The sequence below is a fragment of the Gossypium hirsutum genome, chromosome A06 (assembly GCF_007990345.1).
Source record: "Gossypium hirsutum isolate 1008001.06 chromosome A06, Gossypium_hirsutum_v2.1, whole genome shotgun sequence".
NCBI classification, from domain to species: Eukaryota; Viridiplantae; Streptophyta; class Magnoliopsida; order Malvales; family Malvaceae; genus Gossypium; species Gossypium hirsutum.
This window is the reverse complement of record NC_053429.1, coordinates 8,780,437-8,790,601: the sequence shown is the minus strand read 5'-3', so window position 1 is coordinate 8,790,601 and position 10,165 is coordinate 8,780,437. Positions and strand designations below refer to the sequence as shown.

Below are 10,165 nucleotides of genomic sequence, written 5' to 3'. Positions count from 1 at the left end.
TTCAAATTATAGATAATATTTTTAAAATATATATTAAAATTAGTTTTCTTTAAAAATCTAAATATAATTTATTATAGAAATGTTTTTTGGTAACTATCTTAAACTAAAAAATTGTAACTTTTTTCTTAACACTTTTAAAAATTATGTTTATGTTGTAAAAAAAAATTGAAATAATCTTCAATTTTTGTTTATGCAAAAACATTCAATATTTTTTGAGAAAACGGTTTTTTTAAGGAAAAAAAATCAAATAAAGTAAATGTTGATTAAAAACGTTTTAAAATAATATGAAGATCGATTAAAAATTAAAATTAAGTAAATATTGATTATAAGGATTCAGATTTTAATTACTTTCAAGAATTGTTAAAATAATAGAATTTATAAATATTTTTAAATATACAATTAATTCATGTTTTAGAACTAATTTTAAATATCATGTTATTTATTAATTTAAGTTTATTTTAAATATTAATTTTTTTTGTTCTTAATTTATATTGATTATAATACAAACTATAAATATTTTACAAATTATAACATTTTTTAAATGTTACAGAAATTTTAACTATTTTAAACAAATATATAAATATTTTTTAATTAATATATACAACTAAACTCTTCATCAACGGGATAAGAAACTAGTAATAAAATTAAATTTAATTACTGCATATTTAAATAAATTTTATATAAATTTAATTTTTATGATTGATATTATAAGTGAATGAAATCATTTTATTGCAAGTAAAATTTTGAAAGAAAAAAAGTATTAGTAATAAAAATAATAATAAATCTTTCTAAGTTAAAGAAATTACATACCTTTCAAAATAAAAGTAGGAGGTTGAAAAAGAATACTCGAAAAATGAGGGACGTGAATTTAGCAAATTGTATAATTAGGACTGGTAAAAAAAATTCTTTAGTCCCTCTAAATTTCGAAATTAAACAAGTAAGAACAATAATTAATGAGATTGATAATCTGGGTCTAAAAATTTGAGTTGACAAATTGAAAAAAATAAATAAATATATATTAAAAATAAAATGTACACATGTTGAGTTATTATTGGACCTTTTAATCTAAAGTTTACACATTCACACATAATAAAACCTTAAAAAAAAAACACCCAAACCCAATGAATCAACCCAGGAAAAAGCATACTGATTTTGAATTGCTTTATATCACGTTGCCTTTGATTTTCAAGAGGATACTAATTTGCTTTATATCCCGAAGATGAGTTTTAACCACAAATGGGCAAAGACAAAACCATGGCTTTAAAGACCAAAACAAAAGCAATCACGTTCTGATCAGACTTCAACTATGGGAGGGCTTTTGTTTACCTCATGTTATATTTTAGTTATTTATGTTTGAAATGTTACGTTAATATGTTATAACATCTTAGTCACTAATCCGTTAATTATTATTAACGGTATAATGATAAGCTGACGTAACATGTTAAATCATCATTTCAAACAAAAATTTTAAGTTAAATTATACAATTGGTCCCCATATTTTTTTGTTTTGAGTAATTTAATTTTTTTATTTTATATTCTTTTAACTTTTCTTTTCTTTTTTTTTAATTCTCCTTTGCTTCTCCTTCTGTTTTCCTCCTTTATCCATCTCTTTTAATGTAGTTTTTTTTCTATATTTTCTATTTGTTAAAACATTTTTATGTTTATAAAAAAAGAAAAGACGAAAGCTGAAACCAAAATAAATCTTGCTTCATTTATTCTCACTCAACAATTACAAACATTTATTATCCATCATCATTTTAACGAACTAATTTAGATCTCTCAATGACCTAGCCCACAAGTCATCTCACTCGAAGACCTCGCCAATTGTACTTACGGTAGTCCACCCTCAACAAAGTTTCCCAAGCCCGTTCCCTTGACCTCCTAACCAACCCCATGACCACCTTATCTATCTTACTTACTACATTCTCGTCCTCTCGAAAGTACGTTGTTTCATGGATTCTTAAAATGAGCTCTACACTCTCAATGGCTAAAACGACCATTATATGAAACTTACCTTCAACTTTACCCAAACCAATTTGGTTCCATATTCCCTTTCTCTCTTCAGTTCATCCATGCTTGGCTTCCAAAGCTTGCTTGGGAATACCTAAGAGGTTTAGATCAATTTTATCGTTTGTCTAATTTTATTCGTCAAAAAATAAAATAAAATAAAATGAATAATCTACACAATTCTATAAAAGTTCGAAAATAGAAAAAAGAATTATTTTGAATATAAAGAATTCAATTTATGTTTAGATTTGATTAAGGATATAATTTTTTATATTGATTAGTTAGATCCAATTTTAATTTCAAAATTAGGTTATATTCAAATAAAGATTTGATTAAGAATGATTGATATTCGGTTCTGAGTGAACTTTAATTTAAGAATCATGTGAAAGAAACAAAGACTTGGTTTATTTGGTAGGTAAAGATTATGTTTCTGCAGTGAAAAATATGAGAAGATAGACAAATAAAATGGAAGAAGAAAAGGAAAAAAATGAAATAAAAAAAAATTAAAAGTATAGGGACAAGTTTTAAGGAATGGAAAATATATAAAAACTACGTAAAAGAAATGGAGAATGAAAAAAAATAGAGGGATGATAAGAGAATGGAAAATAAAAGAAAAAATTAAATTGCTCAAAACAAAAAAAAATATAGGAACCAATTGTATAATTTAACCTAAAATTTTCATTTGAAATGATGATTTAACATGCCATGTCAACTTACCGTTACACCGTTAAATTAATGCTCTGTGACTAAAATGTTACAACATGATAACGTAAGTGACTAAAACGTAACGTTTCAAACATAAGTGGCTAAAATGTAACCTGAAACAAACAAAAATGACTATTTCAGTATTTTACCCATATAAAAATATATGATTATGCAAACTTTAGATTAAATGGTCTAATGATAACGCAACACGTGTACATTTTATTTTTATTTCTCTCTTCTTTTTTTAATTTTTCATGTCAAATTTTTGGACAGAAAATGTTAATACCCTTAATTATTATCCTTAGTTGCTCAATTTCGAAATTGACAGGGACTAAATTATTCCAAATCTTTTATAGTGATTAATTTGCTCAATTTTAAAATTGAGAAAGATTAAAAAGATGTTTTTACCATTAAAATTTGGGTATAAAATGTATTGATAAAATTTTAATTATAATGATAAAAATATTTAATAATAAATTTAGATTATAAATGTATATTTTAAAAAACTCCTCCTGTTGATAACACCTCCAATTATAAGATTCACTTTGTCAAAACTTTTATTGCAGCAGATGATCAAAGTAAACAAATTATTGCAATTTCTATTTGGACCATGTGGTATAGGAGAAATCAATTGATTCATGAAGGTGCCAAATTTTCTTTGCAGGAAGTGCTTGGGTTTATTCGTGGTTATGTTCAGGAAGTAAATCTTTGCAAAGAGAAACTCGATGGTTCTGATGGTTTTCAGAGAAAAGGGTATTGGAGGCCTCCAGTTTTGGGTTTCATCAAGATTAATTTTGACGCTACCTTTCAAAGAGATTCTAGAACTTCTAGATAGCAGTTTTAGCCAGAGATTCTAGAGGTGAAATTAGAGGAGCCGAAACTTATCTGATAGAGGATGTTGCTGATGCGTTCATTGCTGAAGCACGGGCATGTGAAAGGTCGTTACTGTTCGCACGAATGATGGGGTTCCGGTTCCTGGTCGTAGAAGGGGATTCTTTGACAGTTATCAAAAAGCTGCAAGTAAGGGTAGAAGATTAATCGATCCTCAGACCTATTATCCATCACATTCGAGATTTAGAACATTATTTTGAAAAGGTAGTTTACCTTTTTGTTCCTCGTTCTGTTAATGATGCAGCCCATACCCTGGCAGCGGAAGGGCGAAGAAGTCAAAGATCTAGGTTTTGGGTTGATGGAGTTCCGGCTTCAGTAACGCGGTCTGTGGAGAGGGATTGGAGGAGCTGGATGCAGACGAATCAAAGATTGTCATAGTTTGCTTTGTAGTGGAAAAGGTTCTCTGAATCTCCATGTCTAGTTTCAAAGCACTTGAGTTTTCCTCTCAAATCTGAATTGTCTTTTACAAGGAGAAGGAAGCTGTTTTTGGCTGGTATTTGTGGATGCTCTCTTTTTTGTTTGAAGGCCAGAGTGGGTTTTGTTTTTTACTTTTGTGGTTTTTTAGAACCTTTCTGTGCGCGCATTTATGGTTTTGGACCTTTGGTCTGTTTCTTTTTTGTTTTCTTGCTGTTTGCTTTTATCATTTTACTTGTTCCAGTGGTATTTGTCTTTTTTGCTTTATTTTGATGTAACCACCTGGCACTTTGAGCCGTGTGCTAATAATATCAGTCTTTTTATTCAAAAAAAAAACAAACAACATTAAATAATAGTAAAAATATTTGTAAAAAATACCTTAAGTGAACATTAAAAACATATAAGTAAACATATTAAAAAATTAAAAGATAGTATTTATAAAGTCAGGGGTGGGTAATTAAATTTAAAAATAATTATAATTTAAATATTGAATTATTGTTTTGAGAAATAATAATGATTTTAATAAATTTATAATTTTCAAAACTTAAATATAATAAATGTTAAGACCTTATCTAATATTATTATTTTTGAAATATATCTAATCTAATAGATGATAACAAATTAAAAACAACATTCATAATAAATTTGAAAAATCTAATCTAATAGATAATGAAAAATTAATTATAGATATGGCATAGAAAGAGAGAGAGAGAAAATATACTTGATTATTTGAAATATCTAATGTAATAGATAATTTTATTTTTAAATAAATTCTAATATATATTTGATTATTTAATTATAGATAAATAAAATTTGGTTTTAAATTTAAATAAATTTATTTAAATATTTGATTATTCAAATTTATTTTTTCATAATATCATTTAAGATAATATAAATATATAATAATTATTTTTTAAAGTTATTTGAAAATAATGACAAAATCTAACTAATTGATACATTAGTAATTTTAAAAATACTTCTTTTAAGAAATTGATAATTAATTTTTTTAAAAATTATGCTTAAATCAAATTTTAAAATAGATAATAGGCTAAAAGGTCTTAAAAGCCAATAAACTTTCCCAAAAAAAATTTTTGATTAAGCCCTTATACTTTTTTTTTACACTCAATTAATTCATTGAACATTAAAATTACAATCAATCAATCCCTTTGACATCGAACAAAAAAATAAATCAATCCTTTTGATCATTAAAGTTAATGGTCAATTGCTACAACCTATTTTCTGGGTGTTCTTAACACGTGGCACACCAGTATAGTTCTACATGGTGAAAACTAATATTTTATATTAAAAATTATAGAGATTCATAAAATATATATACAGAATTATAAAATATTTAAAAGGTTCAAATTTATATAAATTATAAAGAAATGTAAAAATCATGAAAAATGTATATAAAATATAGAAAATTGTTAAAAAGTTATGAAAATATAAAAAAGTATACAAAATTATAAGTATTCCATACCTCGGTCTGACCAAAGTGTCTTTATGGGTAAACTTAGTTATTTCTCCACTTCCACATGGAACTCTTTAAATTTATTAAAGATTTTACTCTTGTAGTGCATTAGATATACATACCCATATCTAGAATAGTCATCAATAAATGTTACATAATACTCGTAACCACCTGTTGCACTAACATTCATGGGGCCACATATCTTAATGTGCACAAGTTCTAGGGGTTATTCGGCCTCGTTTCTTTTGAATTAAAAGATTGCTTAGTCATCTTACCTTCCAAGCAAGATTCACATTGTGGAAGATCAACTTTTTTCACCCCAAAATTGGATTTAGAAGTTTCGAGGGTAAACTTGAAATTTTGGATAGGAATGAGTTCAAAAATTTTGAAGTACGGTAACCCGAAAATATATTCGACTATGGCTTTTTGGAAATTAAATAATTTTTTGAAAATAATGTAGAAAAGACCTTTAATTTTAAAATGTGGACTGTTTTGAAAATTGGGTTAAAATTGAGAACACACAAACATAAATATACCAAAATTTTAAAAAATTGCCCTATTTTCCCCAATCTACAGAAGACTCATGAAACTTTCTTCTCCCCCATTTGTTTTGCCATCCCTTAAAATCCCCAAGGACCATTCATCTATTTTGATCTTCACCACTTCAATTCTTTTTATTTTCATCATCCTCCAAGCATTAAACCTCTCTAGAATTCCATAAAGAGCACCAAAAACACCATTAATTTTGATATCGTTCAACTTCCGGATTTTCTTGGATTTGGACCAAACGTTCTTTTTTCTCCAATCAAGGTAATGTTTCATTGTCCTAATAGTTTGTTATGAACTCTAGCTATTTAAATCGAGTTTTTATCTAATGAATCAAAGGTTTTGTGTAAATATCGAAATTTGGGGCATTAAATTTGAGATTTTGAATGAAATCGATGTTTTGAAGTGTTTTTAAACTCTTTTTGATATTATTAGAAGGTTTCTAAACTCTCCTTAAAGTTTTATTAAAAGTTTTTAAGGTTTTGTTAAGTTTTCATGAAAAATGGTCATTGTACATCGAAATTTTGTAACCAAGATTATGAGTAGTTTAGAGCGATTTGAAGGTTGAGAATCATTCTTAGGTAAGTAATTAGATGATTGGAATTGGTTTTAAGCAAAGGGGACATGTAGGAATTGAGATTTTTGCGTTTTGAGTAAGCTAATCGAAAATTTTAGTTCTAAGAGAAACTAGCTTAGGCTTGCGTTTTTTGTTGATTTAGGTGAATCTATGGCTGAATATTAATTATGTTTGTTGTGTAATCTATTTTGGGTGAAGATTAGAAACTGTTATAGCCTTCGACGAGCAAGGCGAAAGGAAAGGAAAAGCTAGTTTAACCTTTCGGCGACTAGGCGAAAGCGCTAACGGTGAGTATTTGGAATCACTGCTTGTAGACACAAATCATAGCGTTAAATGTGAGCTTAAGATTAGCCTAAACTATTATCCTAAGTTTCAAGTGTAAGCTTTCTTATTTCCCTCATTACTTTTGCGAAATATGTGATTATGCAATGTGGATTGAGTATTATGATGTGTTAATGTGATATAAGTTATATGTTTGTGATAGTTATTGTGAAAAGTGTTAGTTGTAGGCATGATAATGATGTTGTTGTGTTATTGATGTAAATGTGCAGTGAAAGTGTGAAGAAAACGGTAAGTATATATGTGTTTTATTGTGGATATTTTGGCCTGGTGACATTTTGAGACCGTTGGATATAGTTGGCATGCTATAGGATTTGTAAGTACTCACCCATGTATTGTGATTTGAGGCATTGAGCCCCGAGATAGTTTGGGAGAGATAAGAGAATATGAGCTTGGCTCTATTCAATAGGATATGTTGGTGTGTTAGAGAGTGTTAGCTAAATGCTATGCTTTTGGGATACATTCGACTCTTCAAGTTAATGTTGTGTTGGAGATTCGTGTATCCAATGTGTAGTGATAGAGCCCACTTTTATGTTTCATGGTCTCAAGTGCTAATTTATCATTAAATGAAGACATATGTTAGTTTATGTGATTACAAAGTTAGATGTGTTGATAGTTGATGCATAAATATTTTAGCATTCACTTTAGTTAAATATGTATGAATTTGTGCTTTAGATGTTCTCATTTAACGTATGGTATCATATTTATTGGTAGTTTTTCCAATCATTAACTGAGTTTGTTTAAGCTCATACACTTTTTCCTAAACCTTTGCAGATAGTTAGTGTTTCCAGTGTGGGCGATGCGGAATTCCAAGGAAGTGATCCAAATTAGGCTTTAGTATTTAAGTAGGTGATATTATTTTTATTCTTTGAACTGTGGTAATAAAGGTAATGTGGTAGAGTTTTTGGTTGATTATTATATCTTAAATGGTTGTTTTGATTTTATACTAATAGGATTTGATGGTTGTTGTTATTATATTATTGGTTTTGTTTTGGTTTAAGTTATTGATGTTGTTTTTTCAACTGCAAGTATGGTCATTTTGATGTGGAATAATGAATTTGTGGATGCATGTTGAAGTGGAAAATGTTTGAATGTTTTATATGCCTTGTATTAAAGTGATTTTGGACGAAATGTACATATGTATCGATATTTGACGCATAAGTATCGATACCTCCATCTTGTAACTATTGTGCAATAAACAATAGCTTTTTTTGGTATCGATACCAGTTCTCGAGTATCGATACTCGGGGTAAAAATATAGATACTTTTGAATTGTATCGATATATTGTTGGGTTTTGAATTTTGAAGAAATCAGAATGTTAAAGAGGTATCGATTTTCCAAACAATATTGATACCTATTTTGAGAAATAGTACGGGCTTGATATGACATGTGATGAGGATTCCTTTATATTTTCCTATTCACTAAATATACCGAAGTTCTGCATTTGTTGCGGACTATCGTGTTATATTACAATGTTTTCTGGCGTGTTATTGGGGATGGAGGTTAGCCTACAAGCTAGGCACTTAGTGCCAAGGCGTGTTATCGGTTGGATTAGCTCATATGAGCGTATGACGTGTTCTCGGATAGTTAAACGTGTACTCATATCTATATATCGTTTATCAGTAATGTTTATGCTTCAAATCTCTTGTTATAGAATTGTTAAAAGATTATTCATGAATCTCCTGATAACATTGTGGCTTGATAATGAATGATCTCATACTTGTTTATGTATAAACTCAACTATTGTGATCTGTGGTTGACAGGAATTTTGTTAAGAATTTGTTATTTGAATTATTATGTTTAATTCAATAAGCTTTATCTTTTAATTGATGAACTTACTAAGCTTTATAAAAGCTTACTCATGTTTGTTATGTTTTTTTTGTAGATAATATTTTATGGATAATCGGGCGATCGAATCAACTCGAAGATTCACACTATCCAGGAATCTTTGGTAGATTTTAATTTTGTATGGCTTGTATGACATGTAGTAGGGTTAATGAAATTGTTATAAGTTTATATCTATATGTTGGTTGGTTGGTTGTTTTTGATAATATAAACTTTAGAAATTCCTATAGTATGCCAAGATAATTCTTAATTTGTTCTCAATGTTTGATCATGAATGATAGTAATTGGTTTGGATCTAGGCATGGTGTTTGAGGTCAAGGTAAGCAAATTTAATGTGTGTGTATGGTGGCTTGTATGTTTGATTTAAGATATGAATATTATAAGTACTATGTTATGTGAATTTGAAAGCCAACTTAGTTAAGTTTAGGTGAGCATAATTGGCATGTTTTGGTTGCCCTTGATGTGCTTTAAGGTGTTACAATGTTGAACTTTGGCTACTGTCTAGACTTGTTTCAGTAGAAGTCCTCAAGGTATCAGTAGAAGTCTCAAGCCAAAACTACCTTGCTCATTGGAGTGCGTTATATCGATAGAAGTCCAAGTTGTATTGGTAGAACCCAAAGTTGTATCGGTAGAACTCCTAGTTTTATCAGTAGAATTCTGTAGCATTTTCAAGGTCTTTCCATTTTTTAGTTCTACCGATACTTGTCGACCTAAGTATCGGTAGAAATCCTTCAGACTTTAAAAACTCGTTAAAAATTAAATTATTTCAAGACTCTTTAAAATGTTTATTTTGTCCAACTTAAGAAATTTTTTAAAGTCCTCGTAAGCTCGATTAAGGCCCATAAATGAATGTATTACTCTGATATGAATTATTATGAAATTCTGTTAATTAAATTGGCAACTTGATGTTATATGTTATTGATTATTCTGGATTGTATGGTAATACGTCGTAACCCTAATCCTATGACAGGGATGGGTTATGAGTGTTACAAATACAATCCTATTTTATCTCATTGCGACCACTGTGTCTTCTTAATGATTAATATGATCACTATCAACAAATGACTGTGATAAATTGCTCGTTCGAGAATAAGTAACTCGTGGGCACGTTTCAAATTTATAAATCCACACAATGCCAATGAGAAGATATAGTTTATGTACCCAACGTACACAAGTCATGCCATACACAAGTCATGTACCCAACGTACCGACTATCGGCTCGATCATCTTTAGAGTATAAGCCTCCACTTATATCAAAGCACATGAGTTACATATGCATGGTCAGTTACTAACTCAAAATTTAGGTAAATCACGCCATGAATGTAACAAGTGAATTAATTTACAAATGGATTCAGAATTAATTCATCTT

General features: G+C 28.6%; 1 long non-coding RNA gene across 1 annotated transcript; it reads right to left on the bottom strand.

The window, feature by feature from the left end:
* Positions 1–1,686: 1,686 nt before the first annotated feature.
* LOC107962542 (uncharacterized) lies at positions 1,687–4,244 on the bottom strand. Its single transcript, XR_001701664.2, has 3 exons — positions 3,817–4,244; positions 2,725–3,726; positions 1,687–2,104 (listed from the first exon to the last, which is right to left on the bottom strand). It is a non-coding gene; the product is annotated as an uncharacterized lncRNA (long non-coding RNA).
* Between the last annotated feature and the right edge of the window lie 5,921 nt (positions 4,245–10,165).